The sequence below is a fragment of the Neofelis nebulosa genome, chromosome 11, assembly GCF_028018385.1.
Source record: "Neofelis nebulosa isolate mNeoNeb1 chromosome 11, mNeoNeb1.pri, whole genome shotgun sequence".
NCBI classification, from domain to species: Eukaryota; Metazoa; Chordata; class Mammalia; order Carnivora; family Felidae; genus Neofelis; species Neofelis nebulosa.
Window position 1 is genome coordinate 29,602,570 of NC_080792.1, and position 15,108 is coordinate 29,617,677.

A 15,108-nucleotide genomic window follows, 5' to 3' on the forward strand; every position below is an offset into this window, starting at 1 on the left:
AGAGCTGTCCCACAGAAGGACAGAAAACCCAGGCATCCATCCATCAAGTTACATCTCTCCTTGATAGAGGGTTGCCCCAGGGTGTCAAATTTCTGGTCACTGGTACTTTTAAGCAGCCCGGTGTATGAGCTGAACATACTTCCCTAGCTCCAGAGGGAAAATCCTCAGGCAGAGAAATGGAGCTGAATGTATTTCATCCTAAGTAAAATAGCAACTCTTGGATTCTATTGACCTCTATTCTTATTTTATTTTTCTCCATTTTCTCTGACAAACCACACATTTTTCTTTACTTTTAAAACATTTATCTCTGCTTGTCTCCCCCACTAACAGTGGACTGTAAGCTCTGTTAGGACAGAGCTGTGACTGTGTTTTTGTTTTGTTTTTATTGCTATTTCCCCAGTGTCTGGACTATTACAGGCACATAACTGGTGCTTAATATTGAATAATGAATTAATGAGTGGATGAATGAACAAGTCAAGGACTATTCAGCTTCCAGGGGAAGGACAGAACCAGGTAAAGAACATTTCTCCAATATCAGATTGCTTCTTTGGTATTTTCTGCTTTTGTAGGGTCACTTTTGCTAACCTTCCATGACCTAGACAATTCTGCTAGTCCTACTGGTTGCTTTGGAGCTGACATTCTGAAATGCAGCCTTCTGCTTGCCCAAGTATGTAATGTCTGCTAGTGTTCACCTGGTTAATCAGATCCTCAGTTCTCCAGGCTGTCTGCTCCCAGGACTGTCCACACCCTGGGCTTTCAGGTGAACTCCCATCTTGATGACCTGCCCTGGGCAATCGGTTCCAGACGACAGTCAGTGTTCTCAGTGCATTCCTGGAGCAAGTTTTGATCAACTCTGTGCTTGTCTCCTTGTTAGGCCAAGAGAAAGAACCTGGAATGCTGGCACTTAGCCTTGGAGCCCAGACTTTCTTGACAACACACCCTCACATAAGCCAAGGCAGAATCATCTCTCTATCACCACCTTTCCCAGCCTTGCTGGTCCTGGATCCCTGCCTGACTTCCACCCTGAATCCCTGCTGTGGCTGCTCAAGAAACATGAGGCCCACCCACAACTCTCTTCTCCCATGATTCACTGAATTAATAACAAGGCTCTACACTGAGAAGTGATAACATCTTCTCTCCAAAGAATGTGGAGTGTTTGGAAATGTGCCTGGACTACCCATCCCCAACATCTAGAGACACCTAAGATCATTCATTTACCCAGGAGAACAAAATGAGGTTGCTTTTGAAAATTCCCATTGTCTCTCATGATAGAGAGCTGCAGAATTGAAATTGTTGCTTAAGTCAGTAACATTTAAATCCTTTTGATCCTATTTAGATCTGTTCTATTGCATCTCATCCCATTCCACAGGTAATAAATGTCACATGTAAGTATAAATAGCATTTTCTGATTTATTGTAATATACTTTTATTTTGAAGTCTTGAGACTGAATTTTCAAGAGATTGCTAGCATAATTTGCTTTTTCCTCTACCCTTCATAACTAAATTATTTGTAATGTGAATATATGGAAATATTAGAAAAAATAAATATTTTTATACTTGTTACTTAACTATAGTTAAATGCCCATAAAGGAGACTCCTAGGGACTTGAGATGGGTGTTGAGATGCCTTCCTAATACTCCCAAGTTGGAAATGTTCAATGGATATCTACATAGGTTTATCCTCCAATAACTCGAGATTTGAATGGAGTCTTCCATGTATTTTTATTCTATCTTGGACCTTACAGAGATTTAATTACAGCAGTATTCTGACCTTTTGCAATTTTATGCTCAGTTTTTGATAATTAACAATAAACTTAACAGTAAACATTTTCTTAATGTTGATTCAAAACCACAACACTATATTTCACAGAAATAATAAATCAACAGCATTATTTATTAGCATTATCTACATTCTCACTTTTGTATTTCTTTTTAATATAATTCAAATAATTTCTCTTCCTTTTCCTTTCCATAGAAGGCAATTCACCGTTACCTACAGCTCTCTGTGTAAGATTGTGCTTGAGCCAAAAAAAAAAAAAAAAAAAAAAAAAAAGATTGTGCTTGAGCCTTTGGAATAACACAACATGAATGAGATGCAGGATTTAATTTCAGGAGAACAACTGCCCCTCTGTTCTCAGAGACATGGTTTGTTGTATCTAAGAAACCACTTTATGTGGGGTTCACAGCTTATAATGGAACAGCGTACTAAGTGCTCATTTTGTGCTCAGCATTGTGCTAAGTACTTTTCATCTATCATATACTTTCATTCTCAGAACATCCCTATGAAGGAGATATTAACCCCCTTGAGCAGATGAAACAACTAAGGAGTCTTCCCTGTTTGATTTGATTGGGGGAATCCCCATCCTATCCTTCAACATTCTAACGTAGCTGTCTTCACTCATGTCTTTGGGTATTTATTAAAAACATATTTTTTTGTCCATCTCCTGCTTTGTGCTGAAGCTGCACCAGGAACTGTGCCAGGAGCTGCAGGAAACAGAAGAATAAAATTCAAACTGTTTCCCCAGCATTCAAAATAAAGTTTTATGTATTATTAGGTGTCACAAAGTTCCAAACAGTGACATCCTAAAATCTTCATGGCTTAACACAATAGAAGCTAATTTATTCTCACCCCAATGTTTAGTGGGCTGCCTTCTACATGATGATTTTAGGATCCAGATTCCTTTCATCTGGTAGTTTTGCCATTTTTTGTGCTTTAGAATTTTTAAATTCTGGCTGGCAGTTTGTGGGGGTCGGTGGGGGGGGAGGTGGACAGGAAAGATGGGCTAAGCCAGGTCATGATATACATCATTCTATTCTATTGACCAGAACTCAAAGCATGGCCCTGTGCCATTTCAAGTGTGGCTGGAATAGGTAGTCTCACTATGTGCACAGAAGGGAAAGGAATGGACAGTGGTGAGCATGGAACACTCTGTCAATCAGCCCACTCTTCTGGGTTTCAAATATCCCTGCAATTCTCCAGAAAACACTTGTCCCTGCCTCATGGAAGTCAGCCCAAAAGATCCATCCATTCAGTGCATCAAACTCAACATTCAGGAACTCTGGATCGTGCACGTCCTACCCATGAGGTCCCTGTGTGACTCCCTATGATCTGGTGACTTATGCACTCTAAGGACAAGTTTTCTGCCCTCCCAACCCCACTGACACACCCAACCCACCCCTCCATCTCCAATATACATTGTAAAGGAGGAACAGGATAATGACTATAGTAAGTCCCATCTACAAAGTTCCCCAAGAACTACGAAGTCTTGCTGGGCAGTCCTTGTAAAGGGAAAGTTTTGGATCAGACCTTAATTACGCATCTGGGAGAAATTCCTTTGTGCACTGTTTTTGGTGGCTCCCTTTTGAGCATTTTCTCTGAACATATGTGAGGTCGGTGTTGGGGAGTTTGCCCTCCTTGAGGGCTGCCCATCATTTATTGCTTATGGTGCCAGTTTGAGAACTCAAAGGTTGCTTTAAGTCTGAAGTTGTCAGTTTTATTTCACAATACATTTTCCTCAAAAACATGGTAATCTTCAGGTCTATTTGCTTCTAGTCACTTCCATGTGTTAGTAGCCAACCCTCAATCTCTCTTCTAGTGATGAGTCTCAAACCCAAATTCTTTCTTCCTCCTCTCATGACTTTCTTTGTAAAGTAAATGGACAGTAAGCTTTAGGGTAAAGTGGGAGAGAGGACCTACATCCTTAATGTGATCTTTAGGAGTTGTCTGAGATTCTTTGAGTTACAAATAGAAAGACACATTGGGCCTTGCTGATCAGCAAGCTTTCCTTTAAAAAACAAAACACAGGGGCACTTGGTTGGCTCAGTCGATTAAGCATCCGACTTCAGCTCAGATCATGATCTCCTGGTTTGTCAGTTTAAGCCCCGCCTTGGGCTTTGTGCTTACAGCTCAGAGCCTGGAGCCTGCTTCAATTTCTGTGTTTCCCTCTCTCTGCCCCTCCCCTGCTTGCACTCAGCCTCGCTCTCAAAAATAAGCATCAAAAAAAAAAAAAAACCCAAAACACAGCAGATCAGAACAAAACTCAGACCAACAACAACAAAAAAGAGACACTGGCAAAGTTTAGAACAGGGTCATCCTCTAGTGCATGAAGTGACTGCTATTGAGCCAGTGTCTCTCACCTGCAGTGGGAAGGATAAGACCCACCTTGTCTTAGTTAAAAAAAAAAAAAAGCCATGTGAAATAAATGAACTTGTGGAAAACAGGAAGACATTAACTGAGTAATTTTGGAAGCCATTCATTCTCATTCATTATCATCTTGCAGCATCTTGTAAGCCTGTAAGTAAAAAGTTACCTAGTCGTCTTTGCAGGAAAGAGTGAGTGTACTAATTCTTACTGAAAGCTTCTGGAATATTCATTCCTTTCGGTTAGTAACTCACAAATGGAGCCTACCATTCCTCAGTCTTGCCTTCATGTGCCTTAAATTGCTCTCCCTGCTAAATTCCCTAAGTTCTGCCATATTTTTATATAATTTTGCATTTTGGCATATGACAGACTTTTGAAAGATAGCACTTGAAGACACTGTCATCTAAAAATGCATTATAAAAGAAAAAGGATTTTACCAGATGACCTCTAAATCACATACACACGCATTGGAAGTGAATGTGGTTGAATTCATGGGCTGCATATTACCAGTTGCTTACTGGGTTTGCTTTGGGCCCTGTTCATAAATCTGGGAAAGTCTGGGTGGGTGGTCGTATGAGGGCTCAAGGAAGTATAGACAGAAGTGATGGAGGTGATGGAGAATTTTACATTTCTCTGGAAATCATCCCAGAGATGACTCTCCTATTTTTGGAAAACTATACAGCGCAATAGAAGCAACACTGATTTCAAAGTTGGTAGGTTTCGTTTGAAGACCAGATCTGCTATTTATGAGCTATATAATCCTGAGCAGGTTACCTAACCTCCCTCCAGCTCATTTCCCTCATCTGTAAAATGTGGGATAATGATGATACATTCTTCAGAGCATTATTAGAAGGAACAAATGGACTAATGGATGGGAAAGTGCTTTTCAAATGGCAAAACATTTTCAAATATGAGTAGTTATTATAATTGGCCCTCAATAAATGCTCTTTGAAAATAATGGTCACTTTCTAATCCCATTATTCCTTGAGGGATTGTGGATAAAGAGCATTAATCCTACAGGAATGGGGCTTGTTGGCACCTTCTCCTACTCAGCTCAGAAGAGTTGTGGAGAAGTGGGAGCAGGATTCACCTTAACCTGGCACTCTTTCTCCAAGTACTATCTTACCAGGTTAGAACTGATACAGAATACGGTATCAGTATGATGAAGTGCAAAGAGCATTGGGCTGAGAGCTCCAACACATGCTTTCATTTCTTAATTATTTCTTTCATTCATAGATTAATTCATCTAATATTATTGAGGGTCTATGATTTATCAGGCACTGTACTAATTTGCCCTAACTGCGTAGCTGAGTATTTTTGCGCCCTTTCATATTTATAGGAACTCGGGAGTCATTAAACTATTCATGTATTGGTTAACTCAGCTGCCCATAGTGATCAGCCCTGCCCTGTCTTTCTCATATAGTTTTTATGAGAGTAGCTTGGAGACTGCTTTGCAGAAATAAAAAGACTAGACAGTTATGAGGTGTTAGTGTCTTACTGGCATTTTTTGAATAGCCATTGGCATATAGCCTAGCTACTGTGCTTAGGTAGGACAGCCACAAAAGAAAGCTGATCATAAAGAAAGAAGGAACCTGGTTACGGTTTAATGACATTTTGTGGAATGCTGATGACTGGACCAAATATCTCTTCATAATTGAATACGGTGTGAAGCTAAGGCAGTGAAAAAAGATGAAACAGTGAATTCAAGGAGAGCAGGAATAGGTGTGGGAAAATGGATGTGGTGATGAGTTAGTTTTTAACATGCTGCTTCACAGAAGTGGACAGGCAGGCAAGGCATGTCTGATCAATACTGTGAGAACTTTGACATGGCATAACAACATGAAGCTGGCTTTGGTAGTTATATTAGTGAGCGTTTATAACACATTTTTTCAAGGTACTTTACAACACTCAATTGGGTAATTCCATCCCCACAAATTAGGTCAGCATTGCTATTTCTCTCTTCTCCCCCCAATCGCCTCCTTTTCTTAACTAGCTGAGGCTCTTAGTCACCAGGTCAAACATTCAGCCCTCAGTTATATGTGTCCCCATGAAACAATACATTGGCCTTAAAGGACAGACATAAGGAATGAGCCCGTGATGCTCTAACATCTTTTCAATGTTAGGTGCCGTCTTACTTATTAAACCTTAGCCTATGGAGAAATAGTTATAATACCTTTAAAGAGTCACTTTCATGCCTCTTCTTGGCTTCTAAAAAGAAGTAAACCAGTTATCTTCATACTACATGGACTACTAGAAAAACATTTGGATGCGTGACCCAGACAGTGTGTTTTGGTGTGGGTCCTGCCACATATTAGTTTACTAGAAGTGATCATTTCAACAAGTTACCTGCAATTCAACATACTTTGAAGATTTCTAAGCTTCAGAGTTCACCTTTGTAAAATGTGAATAATAATATCTGGACTGCTTTCCTCCCTGGTGATTTTTGAGAATGACATAAAATCATAATTTAGAGAAAACTGTATGGACAAACGTGCTAACTTTTATTGGTTAGCAAGGTTTTCATAACTAGTCAAAAATATGGCAACCGTATAGCGTTACCATCTCTCCTCCTGGCTTGTGGTCTGACATTGCTAATTGATCATGTTACTTTCTCCCCCCCCTGAGCTAGGCCTTAACCTCAGAATCCTTTTTAACACAGCTTTCTTAGCTACCACTACTGACTAATTGAATTGGTACAGACAAGAAAAACATTGTATGAACCCAAATCTAAATCTCTTCTGCTATTTGTATTTATTTTATGTTATTTTTAATAGGTTATATATCCATATGATTCTAAAAGTATTTTTTAAAAAGTGAGCAATCTTCCCTAGTCTTCTTGGTTTCTTCTATTTCTAAAATAAAAATTTCATTCTCTGGCTTATTTATACGCTCTGATAAATATTATCTCAGGAAAAAGAGAAAAATACAGCTAGATAGATCAGGAGGTGTAAAGTTATGAGTCAAGACAATTCATTTCATTGTAATTCTTGGTAACACCTTGCCTGGGAAATCTAATCTGTTAAAATCTAATTGTTTAGCCTATATCCCATACTAGGTAAACTCTATGTAAATAAAAAATGCCCTTGAGTACAGTTAAATTGAATCTAGGTTCTCATGTGACTCGGCCATGTTCCAAATATTAGTTTCTGTTTTCAGCTTCTGAATGTCTTTCTAGCTTGAAATGAACAAAGAAAATTCATAGAAATAGTATTAACATCACTAACACCTGGGATGACTAAAACACTTAAGATTTTTTTTTTTTTTTTTTTTTTTTTTTTACAGATTTTTAACAGACTCTTTTTTTGCAAGGCTGGACTGGAAAGGCAGATAGCCAAGGTGAATGGCTGAGAAAAATTCCCATGTTCAATGGGGATGCTTTCATAAGATTTAGACCGATGAAGCAGAGTCAGTGAAAATTCTAGCATACAGAGATCCATTTTCTAACTCTTGATTTAAAGGCATATCATGTGAAAGTGATAGACTACTGTGTCAGGCTGCCTGTGGCAAACTTGGTATTATTGCTATCCCCTTCTATGGTGTCTTCTGCATTGTTGAGAGGAAGTGAGAGACTTCTCTGTGGTTTCAAGTTAGAGTTTGTCAATGAGAGATGTTCACATGTTATTTGGTAACAGGAAAATAATGGGATGTCACTATTCTTTGGAGGTTGTTACAGCCAGATTCAGGGGCAGATGAATTACTGAAGGTTAGGTCTTGGTGAGATGTAGAGAACTCACTTGGTTTACTTCTGAGAACTGAGAGATTTGGGACAAACTTCTGAGGGATTTTTGAGAATTGAAACAGTTCTCCAGAAAGTTCTTGAAACTCTCTGTGTTGGTGCTTCAGGTAAGATCTTTAGGGTCAGCTTCCCCAAACTGTGCTTCTAAGTTCTTCTGATAAGCCCCTATTTCCTGATATATTCTTTATACATGGAATAGAGTGGCTTGTATTTTTTGAATGAATTCTAACTAGTAGATTTTTTTTTCAAATTGGTTCTGGGATAATTAAACATTAAGGATGAAACTGTCATATTGATTCTCCCATAGGATTATAATTGGAGGCAGTAACAACTTCAGTGCAGGTGGAAGATGGGTCATAGATATTCCATAATATGCAGTAGCAAAACACTTATTTATTTACATTATCACTTATAATTTCTTGGAGTTATGTATCCTCAGGAGGCAAGACTTTGGTAGGCTATGTAGCAATAGTAGTAATAGTAATAAAACTTCATGGTGGAAATAAATAGTATAAGAAATGTGGAATAGAGCCAGCTTCTTTTGAGTACAATGTAAAGCTTGGAAAAAGAAACTCAATACCATGGTTTTAAATTAGTTATTCAAGGAATGGGATAAGAAACAAAGACTATGACTTTAGTTACAGTCTTGAGGAATTCTTTATTTCTTGTAGCCACTGGCCAATATTTCTGAAACCCAATAAAAAATATAATCCTGTGAGTGGGTAATTTGAAATTCAAAGTGAATGTGTAGACTTATCAGGTCTCTTATATTAAAGTTACAGCATTTACCAAGAAGGAATGGAAACTTGAAAATCATGAGGAGAAATCTGGGCAGATTTCAATGAATTTAAGTATCAACACCCCAAACCTGCTGGGCCTCCCTTGCCAGCAGAAGCATCGCTATTTTTTTTCCTACGTGACCACACCATAGTGATTTTAATTCAGGTACTCACCTTGCAAGAAATGCAGACTCTCTTTTAGACCCATGGACTACCTTTCTTTACTTCCAGAACCATAATTAGACCTAAATCCTAGTAAAACCCAGGAGGATAAGAATAAAGTATAACTTATGATTAGAAAGTTCCATATACCCAAGAAGAATTTCAATATTTTGTCAATTTATAGTGGTTTGTATGTAGAAATAGATTATAGGTGTTAGACCAGGGAATAAAGAGTTTAAGGTTGAACTGGCATAATCACAGTAGAAAGTCATAGCCCCTGACCCAATTCTCAGACTCAACTCCACAGATCCTGTGATTCTTAAGTAAAGGAAAATTTGTGACCATAGTGAAGAAGGACTCTGCTCCAACATTTATATCATGTATCCTCCTCCTGCTCTTCCTCAGATTGAGTTGTGGTCATTAATAAATGTGATGATGCACTGAGGAATACCTAGAATTCTGAGTGATTTCTTGACATCTAAATTAATGCCAATTCTAGAGGATTCAAAATGTCTTTTTAGTCTACAGAGGTAAAAAGCAGAAGCTTATAAAGGTAAAATAATGGCGTTTTGGCTTAGGTTCTATTTCAAAATAGGTTCAGTGATACCCCAAACACCACTAGTTATGTTCCTAGCTTCTGAATGAGTAGTTGGAATAAGCACACTTAGAAAGTGGCAAAATCTTCCATGTTGGCTTCCTGACCTCTGGAAAGATAGGTACAATAATAAGAACCAAATGGTAGTTTGGTAGAAAACCATAATCAATATAACACACTAGGAAAAATTTCAGAGATTAGTGATATGTTCAGAGATTTGGAATATACATTCCTGCCTTGCCCAAAAGAGATAGAATTTGGAGAATAAATGTCAATTTTTGTAAACTTAACCAAGTGGCTTCATCAGACGTAACTGCTCTTTCAGTTGTAGTTTTTGTTATTATTGTTTTGCACTTGAACAAGCCAATTAAATCGCTGATGTCTGGCATTCTGCTATTGCTGCTTTGGTGATTATTTTTATCTTCTATACCTGTTAGCAAAACAAGAAATTCTATAAACAGTTTGCTTTTGCTTGGCATGGATAACAGTATAGCTTCTCTGTCTTACCTCAAATGATACCAACTCTTTGTCACAATTTAGCATGCAGGGACCTTGATTCTCTCACCATTACACAGGGAATGATGCTAATCTGTAACATGAATGATATTACGGTGCTTAGAAATGGTGATCACAATGCAGCAAATACCCTAGATAGATGTCTTAGTAAATCATATGGAAGCCACAAAGGTGGAAAATAATGGCCGTAAAAATTCAGATATCTTCCATTTTGAGGAAGTTTTTAGGTGTTTAGTGGTCTGGGGCATACTGAGATTTCCCTGCAAGGTGAAGAAAAAATTCCTGCACCTTGTACCTATCACCTCTAAGAAAGGGGCACAGCATCTCTGGGCCTCTGAATTCTAGAAATAACAGATAGACATGAGTGCATGCTAATCTGACCCATTTATCTGTTACCAGTATTGAGTTGGGCCCAGATAAACAAACATAAAGCTTTCTAGAAGGCAGGAGGTGCTCTGCTTCTTGAGTTATAGGACCAAGTAGATCCAGTAGTGCTCAAAGTGTCTTTAGGAGATAGGGGATACTATGTAATATCAACAGGAGAATCATGCCCAAATCTTTAGGAAACTGGACAAAGTTATGCTGGGATTTTTTTGGTTGTGGGGGGGGGAACGGGGGCACATACTATGATTCTTTTGGAAAGCAACTTCTGTCTTCTACAGGGCTCTGGCAGAGATAGACACTTAATCATGGGATACTAAATTGCTGTGTGACATGATCTACCTTTAATTGGTTACTATGTGACTTTCGAAGTCATTAATCTGGGCATACTCAGAAACATGGAAATAAAATATACATGTTCAGGCTTGATAAGACTCTGAATACATAATTGAGGTATATGAGTATATGACTAAGACTCTCAGTTAATTTATTTTTTATTTTTTTAAATGTTTATTTATTTTTGAGAAAGAGAGGTGGGGGGAGGGGCAGAGAGAGGCGGAGACACAGAATCTGAAGTAGGTTCCAGGCTCTGAGCTGTCAACACAGAACCCAATGTGGGGCTCGAACCCACAAGCTGTGAAATCATGACCTGAGCTGAAGTTGGATGCTTAAGACTCAGCCACCCAGACGTCTCTATCTCAGTTAATTTTGCTGCATAGCAAGGAACCTCCAAATTTAACAGTTTAAGGGGTGCCTGGGTGGTTCAGTCGGTTGAGCGTCCGACTTCAGCTCAGGTCATGATCTCACACTCTGTGAGTTCGAGTCCTGCGTCGGGCTCTGTGCTGACAGCTCAGAGCCTGGAGCCTGCTTCAGATTCTGTGTCTCCCTCTCTCTCTTCCCCTCCCCTGCTCATGCTCTGTCTCTCTCTGTCTCAAAAATAAATAAAAGCATTAAAAAAACTAAAAAAAACCCAAATTTAACAGTTTAAGATGCAACCATTTATTTATCTTACATCTCTAACGATGTATAGATCACGTAAGTCTTTATCTGTGGGCCAGCTTCACTGATCTTTCTGCTGGGTTTGCTCATATGTCTTCTTCTGTCACCTGGCAGCTGAATGATCTAGGTTGGCCTCAGTCACCTGTGTAGCTGTTCACAGGTCATCAGCTGGAACATTTGAGGTGACTTTTTTATATATCTCTTATTCAGGCTAGCCCAGGATTTTTCACATGGAGATTACAGAATTCCAAGAAATACAAGTAGAAGCTGTGAGATTTCTGGAGGCCTATTTTCAGAACCAAAACAAAGTTATTTCTGCCACATTCTATTTGATAGCAAGGATATTAAGTTAGCCCAGATTCAAGAGATGGGAAAATAGATTCCACCTCTTGATATTAGGAGCTTCAATGTATCATTGCTATTTTAACAATGTACCTAGACTTTCATGGTATTTCTTTTTGCCACATTAATAACTCTTCCTCAATCAACATGTATGGCTTCATGGGAAGTTCTCTACTTCCAGACAACTAAGGAAGAATAAAATAGACCTGCTTTATAAATAATTCTGCACAGTATGGTAGCACCACCCAAAAAATGGGTGAGTGAGTACAATGGCCAGTCTCAGGAGAGTAGTTGAGGATAGTGGTGAAGAGAAATTCTACAAGCGGGCAGAAGTTTGAGTATTTCACTTCTTTGTTCACTTTTTCTATAGGAAAGATGATCAAGGATACATATTTATTCAGGCATGATTAAGCTAGGTGGTCATGCACTTAGTAGGAAGAAGATCAGAATGTTGGTAATAACAAAGTCTATGGGAGAAGTTGGTGGAAAGGTCTCACAGAATGCACAGAAAATATGGCGATATTTATGTCCCAATAAATGCTCACCAGATAGTAACTCCTGGTAAGAGGTTCCCCAAGTTCAGGTGGCTGAGAAGACCTACGCTGCTGTGTCAGTTAGCCTCCTTCCTGATACCTCTGTTGTTGCTCAATGATTTCATGAACAATGGGCCCATAGTGGCAGGGGTGGAGTTATATATGATGTCAACAATATGGCCTTTATTCATTAAGCCTGATATGTCTGCTACATAGCTGAATGCCAAACCTGCCTATAGAAAAATCAACAACGAAACCCTTATGTGGTTTCAAACAGGTGATTAGATTGAACCTCTTCCCCACCAAGAGTAACAAGGTATCTCTACTAAAATAGATGTAGCCTAGGTTTGTATTTGATTTCCCTGCCCTCAGTGGAATTTCTATAACCATCATTTTTTTTTTTTTGACAACCAGTCATAGAGTACCCTGCCAGGTAAAGATTCATCAAAAGCTGAGGTGCTGAATGAGGACAAAGGAAACATGGAATGTATGGTGTAAGAAGGAAATTATTAAGTCAACCCTGGATATGTGATCAGCATCAGAAAGGAGAACTTTGGAGTTATGCATATTTTCTTCCTTGCTTTTATGTACTTTACATGTTTACCTATCCTTTCCTCTCACTTTCCCAATCTGCGATTTCTAATATATGTTAATTGTAGGTTACCCTATAATTCAGGGCTTAAATTACAAGATACTAATGGAAATTTTGTCTGAGTCTTAAAATGAAGGCCATTATTGAAAGATGAAAGGACATATAGCGTTTTGTGTCTACTTTTTGGGCAAAGAGTGAGCAAAAGTTGATGATTGTATGATATATAACTGCACTGTGACAGGTCAAAATGATGCTAATACTTTATTTGAAGGTTAAAATGGGCAAAATAGGCATGTAGGAATGGATGCTGGGTTGACAAATGGTGTCATCTGTCTGTAGTACCGCACTGTCTATTGTCAACTTGGTACCAATATCACACCCTTCTAAGGTCTCTTTTGCAGAGGAAAATCCAATGTCTGCATTTCCCAGGATCTTTTTTCGTATATAATTTTAGTTTAGCATTTTCCACTTACATAGATTTGGGAGACAAAAGAGAAGGAGAAGTCACTATTCTCTGGAGATCATTGCTACCAGATCTGTGAATAAATGTGAGATCTGCAGGAGTTTTCCGGTGAGTTCTTCAGAACTACTGTTTACTGCTGCAGATTGAGATTGTTGGTGGGAGCTTCAAGGAGACTCTTGTGGATTTAATGGAGTTTCTGGCAAGCTCTTATAAATTGTATTTTGGGGATTCAGGCTGAAATCTTCAGCTTTGGCTTCAAGGAACTTTGTTTTCCAAGCTCTTACAAAAGCTGTATAAGCTCATAATTCTTATATAAAATTCTATATTTCCAGAATGGCTTCTATTTTCTTCCCTGAAACAATTGGAAGGGTCTATAGTGACTCTTCAGACTGATGATTACCAGTATTGATGAAAAGGAGTCTGTTAGTATAGTTTGTATCCTATAAGGGAGAACATGCATAACAGCAAATACTCTACATTTAGTAAGGTTTTCTTAAAATTAATTTGTATTTAATAAATAGTAATAGAATCTCTACACATTAAAATACATTGTTGAGATGCTACTCATTCAATTTACTGGGAAATGAATCCTTGTATTTGATCCTTGTCTCTCTTAGCTGCCCATGTAACACCCCATCCCAGGGAAGAGAAATAGAAGATTGTGTATTTGAAAACTAATGTTGTAGCTCAATATCGTCACCTTTTTGATAAGAAGTTTGAAATTTAGGGAAAGTGATAGCCTTTGATTATTCAGCTAGGACCAAAACAAGGGCATTCTCAGTTATAATAGAAGACAGTTTCCAATAAAAAGTATCTCTAGCCAAAAAAGTCATAAGTCTACAATTCTTTACGACTATTTTTCCCATCTCTGAAGATTTCTTTTGGGCTAAAAAATATTTTTGAAAATGCAGACACCTTGTGAAATAGAGTAGAAGTATGTTAGTTACACATGCTTCTATGTAATGATTTTCTCTCCAAAACTTGACTTAGCTGAGCCAATGCAAATGGTGGACCTCACTGGGCTGAAAGGCAGTGATCTCTCATTCAAAGTGATACTTTGTAGGATAAGGCCAGCCTCATGCAGGGAATGAGTTTATGTAGCCAGGTTTAATTCCAGGAATATAGATACTGGGCTGTTAAGAAAAGAGTACAGAAAGGAAACTTGGGAGAAACTTCCCAATGGTATATTCAGCCTAAATTGGAGGTTTGTCCACAATTGGCTTTGAAAAGAGATAGGAACCATTATAAATTATCAAATCAAAGGAACTGTAAACATTGAATAGTAAAACTACATTCTCATGTTAATACCTTCATATACAACAAATGTTCATTTGCTGTCTATCACATTTCAGGAAGGTTTTATGTGCTAAAAGAAGCCTAAGAAGACCATGCAGTGAATAAAACAGCCAGCCCCTTGTCTCATGGAGTTTACATTCCAGTTGCTATGCTGGATGTATGAGAAGCAAAAGATAGGGTGTCCATATTCAAGAAGCTTATAATTTTCAGGGGAGACAAAGATAATATGACCAAAAGAAAATACAAGATTAGGTTCAATGATTCAGATGATATGAGAAAGACAAGGGATAATTTTTCCATGAAGGAGGCTGTGGAATAGTCCAGAAGAAAAACCTGCATGAGTACATGAAGCAGTTGTACAACTGCTATGAATACCTTGGTTTTCATATTTGCCATAGCAGCCCTCAATATATTGGGGCAAATGGTTTCAAAGTGGAAATTTAAGTACCTTGTCCACGAAATAAGTATACTGTCAGTTCATTCTATATAGATGCTCAAAATCAGTTATTTCTCTGAGGCATTGGTGGCACCTTGGAGGCTCTGCTAGGTATAGAGACCATGTCTAGAGTCTAAC

General features: G+C 38.4%; 2 long non-coding RNA genes across 2 annotated transcripts; one reads left to right on the forward strand and one right to left on the reverse strand.

The window, feature by feature from the left end:
- Positions 1-8,553: 8,553 nt before the first annotated feature.
- LOC131489775 (uncharacterized) lies at positions 8,554-12,280 on the reverse strand. The gene is made up of 4 exons (XR_009250733.1): positions 12,196-12,280; positions 9,920-10,001; positions 9,704-9,842; positions 8,554-8,907 (listed from the first exon to the last, which is right to left on the reverse strand). It is a non-coding gene; the product is annotated as an uncharacterized LOC131489775 (long non-coding RNA).
- Positions 12,281-12,411: 131 nt separating this feature from the next.
- LOC131489777 (uncharacterized) lies at positions 12,412-12,931 on the forward strand. Its single transcript, XR_009250734.1, has 2 exons — positions 12,412-12,499; positions 12,598-12,931. It is a non-coding gene; the product is annotated as an uncharacterized LOC131489777 (long non-coding RNA).
- The last annotated feature ends 2,177 nt before the right edge of the window (positions 12,932-15,108 follow it).